We start from the raw sequence: 12,224 nt of genomic DNA, 5'->3' as shown, positions 1-12,224 counted from the left end.
AGTCCTGGGTTCAAATCCAGGCTCGGGATCTTTCTGTGTGGAGTTTGCATGTTCTCCCCGTGAATGCGTGGGTTCCCTCCGGGTACTCCGGCTTCCTCCCACCTCCAAAGACATGCACCTGGGGATAGGTTGATTGACAACACTAAATTGGCCCTAGTGTGTGAATGTGAGTGTGAATGTTGTCTGTCTATCTGTGTTGGCCCTGCGATGAGGTGGCGACTTGTCCAGGGTGTACCCTGCCTTCCGCCCGATTGTAGCTGAGATAGGCGCCAGCGCCCCCCGCGACCCCGAAAGGGAATAAGCGGTAGAAAATGGATGGATGGATGGAATTTTAAAGTAATAATTCATTATGACATAGATTTTTTTGTCCTTTTGTCCTTTTTTTAATAAACAAAGTGCAAAGCCATGAATGAGCCTATATATATATATATGGGCTCATACAGATTCAGTAAATACTTGTTTATGCCGAAAGAAGCGGTTTCAGCCACTTCAGTCATTATTACAGATGCTCAGTTGTAGTTTTTTTACATGTTTATTTATTAATTTCAACATTTACAAACAGTTGAGAAACAATAATCAAAAGAAGTCCAACAACAGTATGAAACATTACAAAACATTATAAAAACAGTACAAAACAGCGCCGGGGGTTGTAGATTGAAAGTAACAACAATAAAATACAAATATCTATATATCTATATATATAATAAACAAAGTACAAAGCCATGTGGCTTTGCACCAAATGAGCCTATATGTATAGGCTCATTTAGATTCAGTAAATAACCTAAATTTGAAAAAAAAAAGAAGTTTTAGACGGCGAAATCATTAAAGGCTCACAATTTTGAATCCATCCACAAGTAAAGAAAACTTGGATTTTTTCATTTTATGTACTTTTTTTATGCTGAAAGCGGTGATTTCAGCCACTTGAAAGACGACAGAATCATTAAAGGCGCACAATTAAGATTCCATCCACAAGTAAGGAAAACTTAGATTTTTTTCATCTTGTTATGTACTTTTTTTATGATGAAACGGGCGAATTAATTCAGCTACTTGAAAGACGGCGAAATCATTGAAGGGTCACCATTTTTAATCCATCCACAAGTAAGGAAAACTTGGATTATTTCACCTTGTTATGTACTTTTTTATGCCGAAAAGGCGATTTCCGAGCCGAGTTTGGCTACTTTTAGAGACGAGTGACGCCAACGAGTGACGTAAGCGCGCTCCCGCCAGAAGGTCCATTGTACGGCGGGCGTGCATATTTCGGCTGTGAAGGAGAGGAAAGGAGGCAAAGATATATAAATCTAAATAGGAAGTGAGCCGGGGAGGATGTTTACTTACTAGCGGACATGCGATGCCAGTGTTGAAGGGGAGGAGGAGGAGGAGGAGGAGGAGGAAGTGTGGCGGCCACCAGCTTCCCATTCAGCCAAACAATCATCCGGGGTGTTCGCGCCATAGCGACGTGCTGCGGGGCGGCTTCTCCCCATCATCCACTCCCTCACGCTCGGAACTGATTTGGAAGTCCAGAGCCGCGTCGTGGGGCCGCAGCCTCGGACAACGCACGAACCAGGGTGAGTTTTTCCTCAGTCTTGTTTTTAATGTTGCCAATGAAGCGGATGGCATTGTTGGTGTAGGCCCAATTAGATAAGATGCACACATCTTCCTAGCCAACCCCCGATAAATAAAGCCATCGCCATGCGACGCTTCACTGTCTCGTTAAAAAAAAGCACATTCTTGCGTGTTTTATCCGAATTCATGAACATTTGCCGCCATGTGAAGGCTGGATTCCAGTGTGCCCGCATGCTAGCCGCCCAAGTGGGGGAACATGACGTCTGGCAACCCGCATCAGGGGGGGCGTGAAGGCACCGTGAATGTCTGAAAGTCGAAAGGTAAGTCCATCTTTTTCGTTACAATGGACATATATACGCTTAGCAAACTCCTGAATGTAGAAGGATAGTCTCACATTTGTGTCTATTCATGTGTTTGTCAGGCTACTTCCTGGTTCATAAGAGGATGTTGACCATATATGGGTAATATGCTAAATGGGTTAGACTTCTATAGCTTCAAGGTACTCAAAGTGTTCATAAGAGGATGTTGACCATATATGGGTAATATGCTAAATCAATCAATCAGCTCCATCCTATCTTGCCGACTGTATTGTACCATATGTCCCGGCAAAAAATCTGCGTTCAAAAGACTCCGGCTTATTAGTGATTCCCAAAGCCCAAAAAAAGTCTGCGGGCTATAGAGCGTTTTCCGTTCGGGTTCCAGTACTCTGGAATGCCCTCCCGGTAACAGTTCGAGATGCCACCTCAGTGGAAGCATTTAAGTCTCACCTTAAAACTCATCTGTATACTCTAGCCTTTAAATAGACCTCCTTTTTAGACCAGTTGATCTGCCGCTTCTTTTCTTTTTTCTCCTATGTCCCCCCCTCCCTTGTGGAGGGGGTCCGATGACCATGGATGAAGTACTGGCTGTTCAGAGTCGAGACCCAGGATGGACCGCTCGTCGGGACCCAGGATGGACCGCTCGCCTGTGTATCGGTTGGGGACATCTCTACGCTGCTGATCCGCCTCCGCTTGGGATGGTTTCCTGTGGACGGGACTCTCGCTGCTGTCTTGGATCCGCTTTGAACTGAACTCTCGCGGCTGTGTTGGAGCCACTATGGATTGAACTTTCACAGTATCATGTTAGACCCGCTCCACATCCATTGCTTTCGGTCCACTAGAGGGGGGGGGGTTGCCCACATCTGAGGTCCTCTCCAAGGTTTCTCATAGTCAGCATTGTCACTGGCGTCCCACTGGATGTGAATTCTCCCTGCCCACTGGGTGTGAGTTTTCCTTGCCCTTTTGTGGGTTCTTCCGAGGATGTCGTAGTCGTCGTGGTTTGTGCAGTCCTTTGAGACATTTGTGATTTGGGGCTATATAAATAAACATTGATTGATTGATTGATGTTTACTTATATAGCCCTAAATCACTAGTGTCTCAAAGAGCTGCACAAACCACTACGACATCCTCGGTAGGCCCACATAAGGGCAAGGAAAAACTCACACCCAGTGGGACGTCGGTGACAATGATGACTATGAGAACCTTGGAGAGGACCAGATATGTGGGCAACCACCCCCCTATAGGGGACCGAAAGCAATGGATGTCGAGCGGGTCTAACATGATACTGTGAAAGTTCAATCCATAGTGGATCCAACATAACCGCGAGAGTCCAATCCTAAGCGGATCCAACACAGCAGCGAGAATCCCGTCCACAGCGGAGCCAGCAGGAAACCATCCCAAGTGAAGGCGGATCAGCAGCACAGAGATGTCCCAAGCCAATACACAGGCGAGCGGTCCATCCTGGGTCCCGACTCTGGACAGCCAGTACTTCATCCATGGCCATCGGACCGGACCCCCTCCACAAGGGATAGTGGGACATAGGAGAAAAAGAAAAGGAACGGCAGATCAACTGGTCTAAAAAGGGAGTCTATTTAAAGGCTAGAGTATACAAATGAGTTTTAAGGTGAGACTTAAATGCTTCTACTGAGGTAGCATCTCGAACTGTTACCGGGAGGGCATTCCAGAGTACTGGAGCCCGAATGGAAAACGCTCTATAGCCCGCAGACTTTTTTTGGGCTTTGGGAACCACTAATAAGCAAATGGGTTATACTTGTACAGCTTCAAGGTACTCAAGGCGCTCCAGCGTTCATAAGAAGATGTTGACCATATATGGGTAATATGGTAAATGGGTTAGACCAGGGGTCTCAGACACGCGGGCCAACTGCGGCCCAAGAGACGTTATTTTGCGGCCCCCACCTTAATATGAAAATTTAATGTTAGTGCGGCTTGCTAGTTTTACATGAATGGCGCTTGACAGCTTTGTGTTATTTGGCTCCAAAATGGCTCTTTCAATGTTCTGCGTTGCCTACCCCTGCATTAGTGGAAAAGCGGCAAGTGAGTGAAAGCGACAGAGACGTTGCCATGGAGATGAGGGCTTTCTTACATGCCTGACTGCAGTCACACTGTGACACCTGTCCGTCAGTAATAACAGTCCCCGATAACCTGGACCAATTCAAATTGTTATTTTTTTTTAAATGGTTTCATTTGCATTGCCTCACATGATGAACACTACATATATTTCCGGATAACACTCTGGGAGCCATCACTTTTTTGTGCTCGCTATCCCGGTACTTTCCCGGCTATTGTCCGCCGACCACCGTGTTGCTGTAGGGAGGGAAAGTGGAACGACACACATTGCGGAAATAACATTATTCTCCGTGCGTCGGCTGAATACTAATATATTCCATGCTGAGGAGTATGCAAAACATTTTTTAGGAAATATTTTCTTGCGGCCCAGCCTCACCCAGACTCTGCATCCAGTGGCCCCCAGGTAAAGTGAGTTTGAGACCCCTGAGTTAGACTTCAAGTCCTACTGAAAGCCACTACTAGCGACCACGCAGTCTGATAGTTTATATATCAATGATGAAATATTAACATTGCAACACATGCCAATACGGCCGCTTTAGTTTACTAAATTGCAATTTTAAATTTCGTGCCAAAGTATCCTTCTAAAAAATTGCGGTATGATGACGCGTGCGCGTGACGTCACGCATTGTAGAGGACATTTTGTTCCAGCACCGTTCCCAGCTATAAGTCGTCTCTTTTCATCGCATAATTCCACAGTATTCTGGACATCTGTGTTGCTGAATCTTTTGCAATTTGTTCAATGAACAATGGAGACATCAAAGAAGAAAGATGTAGGTAGAAAGCGGTGTATTGCGGCCGGCTTTAGCAACACAAACACAGCCGGTGTTTCATTGTTTACATTCCCGAAAGATGACGGTGAAGCTTTACTATGGAACAGAGCGGTCAAGCGAACACGGTTGGATTGGACCACACACACAAAGTACAGTGTATTATGCAGCGATCATTTCGAAAGATCATGTTTCGAAGAGGGTCCCTTGCGAAGGGCAGAGATGGGCATTGCCACCACCCGTCAACTGGTGCTGAAGAAAGGTGCGGGGCCGACCTTCAGGTTGTACAAGTTCGACTATATAATCTCACCAAAACACTAGTAACACAATAAGCAGATAAGGGATTTTCCAGAATTATCCTAGTAATTTTTTCTAATAACATCTGAATCGCTCCCACTGCCCTCTAGTCTTTTTTTTTCTAGTCTTTCACTCTTACTTTCCTCATCCACAAATCTTTTATCCTCGCTCAAATTAATGGGGAAATTGTCGCTTTCTCAGTTTGAATCGCTCTCGCTGCTGGTGGCCATGATTGTAAACAATGTTCAGATGTGAGGAGCTCCACAACCCGTGATGTCACGCCCACATCGTCTGCTACTTCCGGTACAGGCAAGGCTTTTTTATTAGCAACCAAAAGTTGCGAACTTTATCGTGGATGTTCTCTACTAAATCCTTTCAGCAAAAATATGGCAATATGGTGAAATGATGAAGTATGACACATAGAATGGAGCTGCTATCCCCGTTTAAATAAGAACATCTCATTTCAGTAGGCCTTTAAAGGTACTCAAAGTGTTCATAAGAGATATTTAATGTTGGAACTGGAAAACTTTGTTACTTTTTGCAAATATTTGCTCATCTGGAATTTGATGCCTGCAACATGTCCTAAAAAAGCTGGCACAAGTGGCAAAGAAGACTGAGAAAGTTGGGGAATGCTCATCAAACACTTTTTTGGAGCATCCCACAGGTGTGCAGGCTAATTGGGAACAGATGGGTGCCATGATTGGGTATAAAAGCAGCATCCATGAAATGATCGGTCATTCACAAACAAGGATGAGGCGAGGGTCACCACCTTGTCAACAAATGCCTGAGCAAACTGTCCAACAGTTTAAGAGCGACATTTCTCAACAAACTATTGCCAGAAATTTATGGATTTCCGGTCCGTAATAAAATCAAAAGGTTCAGAGAATCTGGAAAAATCACGGCTAGGCTGAAAACTAACATTGAATGCCCGTGACTTTCGATCCCTCAGGCGGTACTGCATCAAAAACCAACATCAGTGTGTAAAGGATATCACCACATGGGCTCAGGAACACTTCAGAAAACCACTGTCGGTAACTGCAGTTTGTCGCTACATCTGTAAGTGCAAGTTAATACTGTACTATGCAAAGCGAAAGCCATTTATCAACAACACCCAGAAACGCCGCCGGCTTATCTAAGATGGAATGATGCAAAGTGGAAAAGTGTTCTGTGGTCTGACGAGTCCATCCGGACTGTTATAGGCACAACGTTGAAAAGCCAGCATGTGTGATGGTATGGGGGTGTATTAGTGGCCAAGGCATGGGTAACTTACACATCTGTGAAGGCACCATTAAATTTGGCAGTCATCTGCATAAAAATGATAAAACACTCCATGTTTCTTAAAAATATCTCCAAGAGGGAGGAGATAAAGAGCGAACAGGATGGGGCCTAAAATAGATCCCTGGGGGACACCACAGTAAAGCGGGGCAGAAGAAGAGGTGGCGTCCCTCTTAAGTTGTACATCAAGCAAGAATGGGAAAGAATTCCACTTCAAAAATGTGTCTCCTCAGTTCCCAAACCTTTACTGAGTGTTGTTAAAAGGAAAGGCCATGTAACACACTGGTAAAAATTCCTCCTGTGACAACTTTTTTGCAATGTGTTGCTGCCATTAACTTCTTTATTAATGATTCTGTGTGAACATGAAATATCTTGTCTTTGCTGTCTATTCAATTGAATACAAGTTGAAAAGGATTTGCAAATCATTGCATTCTGTTTTTGTTTACAAAATATACCACGTGCCAATTTCGCTGCTGTTGTACGTGCATGTGACCTTGAAGTCAAGTGCTGCAGAATGTGTCCGGTGCACGACCCAGCATGTTTGACACACAAATGGTCGCCGTCCACTCTACAATAAAACCATTCAACACAACACTCGTTAGGAAGCCAGTAGAGCGGCCAGTGGCTCTTGTCACTGGAACAAATGGGCACATGTGTCACAGCTAATTGCTTCTGGCTTGAATAGCCGGTACAGTATATACAAGTGTGTGCGTGTGTGTGTGTGTGTGTGTGTGTGTGTGCTGACTGGCCAGCTAAACTGCACACTGACAAAGCACAAAGTGGTTTGCAGCTCAGCGGTGATTTAGTGCTGCACGTATTGTTGACTTTGTTGTGCACTCTAACTGACAGCATTTGCAATCATAGCGGGTGCTGTTTGCATGATTGTCTAATCCAGGGGTGTCCAAACTTTTTCCACTGAGGGCCGCAGACTGAAAAATCAAAGCAAGCTTGGGCCATTTTGATATTTTTTATTTTAAAAACCAATACAATATATTTATAAAAAAATATGCATTTAGGCCTCCACTCGGGGTTTTGGTAAAAAAAAAATATATAAAAAATGTGTCATTATTTATTATTATTATTATTATTATTATAGGCATGAATCTCTAGACCAGGGGTGTCCAAACTTTTTCCACTGAGGGCCGCAGACTGAAAAATCAAAGCAAGCTTGGGCCATTTTGATATTTTTTATTTTAAAAACCAATACAATATATTTATAAAAAAATATACATTTAGGCCTCCACTCGGGGTTTTGGTAAAAAAAATTGATAAAAAATGTGTCATTATTTATTATTATTATTATTATTATTATAGGCATGAATCTCTAGACCAGGGGTGTCCAAACTTTTTCCACTGAGGGCCGCACACTGAAAAATCAAAGCAAGCTGGGGCCATTTTGATATTTTTTATTTTAAAAACCAATACAATATATTTATAAAAAAATATACATTTAGGCTTCCACTCAGGGTTTTGGTAAAAAAAAAAATATAAAAAATGTGTCATTATTTATTATTATTATTATTATTATTATTATTATTATTATTATTATTATAGGCTTGAATCTCTAGACCAGGGGTGTCCAAACTTTTTCCACTGAGGGCCGCACACTGAAAAATCAAAGCAAGCTGGGGCCATTTTGATATTTTTTATTTTAAAAACCAATATATTTATAAAAAATATACATTTAGGACTCCACTCAGGGTTTTGGTAAAAAAAATAAATATAAAAAATGTGTCATTATTTATTATTATTATTATTATTATTATTATTATTATTATTATTATTATAGGGTTGAATCTCTAGATCATGGGTGTCAAACTCTGGCCCGCCGTGTAATATCATTTGTCCCTTGAGGCAATATCAAATGAACATTAGAGCTGGCCCGCCGCTGTAACACCACATTCACCGCTAATACTCGTCAACCCTCCCAATTTTCCCGAGAGACTCCCAAAGTTCAGTGCCCCTCCCAAATTTCTCCCGATTTCCACCCTGACAATAATATTGGGGGCGGGCCATAAAAGCACTGCTTTTGGCGTTCTCTACATGTCGCCACGTCCGATTTTCTTCCATAAGAACAGTCGCCGGCCCACTCACATAATATATGCGGCTCATACACACACACACTAAAGTGTATGCAAGGCATACTTGGTCAACAGCCATACAGGTCACACTGAGTGATTGTACCATATGTCCCGGCAAGAAATCTGTGTTCAAAGGACTCCGGCTTATTAGTGATTCCCAAAGCCCAAAAAAAGTCTGCCGGCTATAGAGCGTTTTCATTTCGGGCTCCAGTACTCTGGAATGCCCTCCCGGTAAAAGTTCGAGATGCCACCTCTGTAGAAGCATTTAAGTCTCACCTTAAAACTCATTTGTATACTCTAGCCTTTAAATAGACCTCCTTTTTAGACCAGTTGATCTGCTTCTTCTTTTCTTTTTCTCCTATGTCCCACTCTTCCTTGTGGCCATGTACTGCTTGCCTGTATATCGGCTGGGGACATCTCTGCGCTGCTGATCCGCCTCCGCTTGGGATGGTTTCCTGCTGGCTCCGCTGTGAACGGGACTCTCGCTGCTGTGTTGGATCCGCTTTGGACTGGACTCTCGCGACTGTGTTGGATCCATTATGGATTGAACTTTCACAGTATCATGTTAGACCCGCTCGACATCCATTGCTTTCCTCCTCTCCAAGGTTCTCATAGTCATCATTGTCACCGACGTCCCACTGGGTGTGAGTTTTCCTTGCCCTTATGTGGGCCTACCGAGGATGTTGTAGTGGTTTGTGCAGCCCTTTGAGACACTAGTGCTTTAGGGCTATATAAGTAAACATTGATTGATTGATTGATTAAAGAAAGAAACAGCCTGCATGGCAGCTTTGTGTTATTAAAGTCAAAATTGCAACATTTTGTTGTTAAAATTCACCTGTTTGCTCTTTTAAACCACTGTTTATGTCTTGTATTTTTTTTAATCGTATTTTTAGAATGTGCCGTTGGGCCGTTAAAAAATTCCCTTCGGGCCGCCAGTGGCCCCTGGGCCGCACTTTGAACATCCCTGGTCTAAGAGGAAGTAAAGATTGGCCTGAGAAGGCGGAAGTCCTTTGTTGACTTCATCACACGAAGAGATTTGATCGGTCCACAGCAATTCTACTCAGCTTGCATGCAGAAAACAACAGTTTAAGCTTCAGTTCCCCTATTTTGCATAGGTGACTTATTAATGGGAAACTATTTTTAAATGTTGTCAATCATTCCCAATCCTTATGTGAGACGAGCATACATATGTGAGCAAAAGTCAGCTAACAATGGAGCCAATGGGTGTTGCTCTATTCCGCCTACAAAGCGCTCTGAAAACATCTAAAAATTTCCATCAGTGTTTTATACACAAGCTGTAAGTATATATGTAATGTACAATTAGACACATTCACAATAACATGTAGGGGTGTAAAGGTACACAAACATTTCAGTTCGGTACGTACCTCGGTTTAGAGGTCACGGTTCGGTTCATTTTCTGTACAGTAAGAAAACAACAAAATATACATTTTTGGGTTATTTATTTACCAAATTTGTAAACAATGGCTTTATCCTTTTAACATTGGGAACACTATAATAATTTTGCCCACGTTAATCCACATTAAACTGTCTCAAATTGTTGCTCAGATTAAATAAAATGACAAAACTTCTACATATAAAAAGTGCAAAATTAAACAGTTTTAAGTCAACTCATCATGCTTAATTTATTACAGCATTTGAGAAACCTGTAGTTGATTTTTATTATGTAAATGTTATATTTATATCAACATGTGATAGCAGGGACCCTGCCATTCAAAGATTTTCTGTCCGTAAAACACACACACACACACACACACACACACACACACATACCGCAAAATGAGCTAACGTTACGTTAAAAGCTAATTAGCCTTCACCTCAAGCCAGAACTGCGAGCGAGCCGAGCTGCAGTTTAAGTTTGTAGAAGGTCAACGGGCTCATAGTGATGTTAGTAGTAGTTGACTGGGAGGTGTTTATTATAATTTGGGGAGAGTATGCTGTTTTATGCTCACCAGCTAAACACCTATCTGCTCTACGCTGAAGCATTTACTACATGTGCTCTGAATACGCACTGCTGATTGGCTGTTCCCGCTCTGAATACGCACTGCTGATTGGCTGTTACCGCTATACGTATATGTAACCAATCAGATGGTTGTGTGGGTGTGACAATGCTGGGTGTTGAGACAGAGGCAGAAGAAGCAAAGCAGCTCTTTAAGACTTTAGTTCGAAACTCGTTTGGTACACCTCCGTACGGAAACGAAACACCCGTACCGAAACGGTTCGATACAAATTCACATACCGTTACACCCCTAACAACATGTCATATTTCTGGATATTGCTCAATTAAATCCTACATTTCCCTGAGTTTTCACAACGTTTGCTTTTCTCTTCAGCAACAACAACATTCATAATAGCACACTTTTTGAGAGCCATCCAAGATACATTTTTGACAAAATGATCCAGAACCTTATATTTCCAAGCCTGAGCTCCAAGTTTTAGAAGCTAAGTGATAAACAGATCCAAGTTTGGAAGAACACTAAGCATCAAATGGCACTATTGCTAAGTACTAAACAGGAAGTACAAACTACGAACATAATAAAATAATCACTTACTGTACAATCAATCAGTCAATGTTACTTATATAGCCCTAAATAACGAATGTCCCAAAGGGCCGCAGAAGCCACAACGACATCCTCGGCTCAGATCCCACATCAGCGCAAGGAGATTGCTCTTACTGGGATGCTGATTTATGGGATTTTCATATCTTCACGTTTAGATGAAGAATTAGTCATACAACTCAAGCAGGTACAACAACAACCAAAAAGTTAGCCACAGACAAGCGCTTTTTAGTATCTTTCCCGCCATCTCTGGGCCTAAGTTGAATGTCAAAGTTAACCGACTTCTCTGTACATGGAAACGACCTTCTATTTTACAAGTGAGAGGCATGAATTAAAATCTATGATCTCAGGGCTGTAACTTACGACTATTTTGATAGTCAACTCGTCATCGACTATCTTAACGATTAGTGGATTAGAGCTGACAATGTTTCTACCAGCCCACAGGCAAAGAGAGAGAGCATAGGCATTTGACGGAAGCCCTCAAAACCTGTGGTTATCCCACCTGGTTGTTTGTGAAAAGTGCATCCAGTTCCAGAAATAACAAGATGAGGAGGAAAAAGGTGACCGACGCAAAAATATTGACATTCCATATGTATCAGGTCTATCTGAGAAACTTAACTTAAACAACACAACATCCAAGTACATTTCAAACCAGGCATCACCCTGAGACAGAGACGGGTGCATGCTAAAGACCGGACACCCCACACCCACAAAAACAATCTGCTCTATGCACTGATTCATATATTGGTGGAACAAACAACCACTAATCCGACTCATGGCACACCAACAAGACTCAGCTGTCTACCTGCAGCTCAGGAAAAAACAGCACTTCTTTGGCAACAAACATGTACAGATTCTGGACGGGGAGGACGGATGGTACGAAAGGGGAGTGAGAAACGGTTGAAGGTTGAGAAGCCATCCCTGAACAGAGGTTCTCCCTGTCTCCCACATAGAACACTGTCCTTTCATCCATCCATCATCTTCAGCTTATCCGAGGTCGGGTCGCGGGGGCAACAGCCTAAGCAGGGAAACCCAGACTTCCCTCTCCCCAGCCACTTCGTCTAGCTCTTCCCGGGGGATCCCGAGGCGTTCCCAGGCCAGCCGGGAGACATAGTCTTCCCAGCATGTCCTGGGTCTTCCCCGTGGCCTCCTACCGGTCGGACGTGCCCTAAACACCTCCCTAGGGAGGCGTTCGGGTGGCATCCTGACCAGATGCCCGAACCACCTCATCTGGCTCCTCTCCATGTGGAGGAGCAGCGG

The 12,224-nt window shown here is 43.2% G+C and overlaps 1 protein-coding gene across 2 annotated transcripts in view; it reads left to right on the top strand.

Moving 5' to 3' along the window:
• The first annotated feature begins 1,374 nt into the window (after positions 1-1,374).
• tex2 (testis expressed 2) overlaps positions 1,375-12,224 on the top strand; it is a 66,010-nt gene continuing 55,160 nt past the window's right edge. The window contains exons 1-2 of one of the 2 annotated variants that reach the window (XM_061885263.1): positions 1,375-1,565; positions 1,786-1,883. The gene's annotated coding sequence lies outside the window, so the exon portion shown is untranslated. Of the gene's footprint in view, positions 1,566-1,773; positions 1,884-12,224 lie in introns of both variants that reach the window. The other variant, XM_061885262.1, reaches the window with a different exon arrangement.

This window comes from Nerophis ophidion, linkage group LG23 (genome assembly GCF_033978795.1).
Source record: "Nerophis ophidion isolate RoL-2023_Sa linkage group LG23, RoL_Noph_v1.0, whole genome shotgun sequence".
NCBI classification, from domain to species: domain Eukaryota; kingdom Metazoa; phylum Chordata; class Actinopteri; order Syngnathiformes; family Syngnathidae; genus Nerophis; species Nerophis ophidion.
Note: the sequence above shows the minus strand (reverse complement) of the source record. Positions and strands in the feature narration are given on the sequence as shown.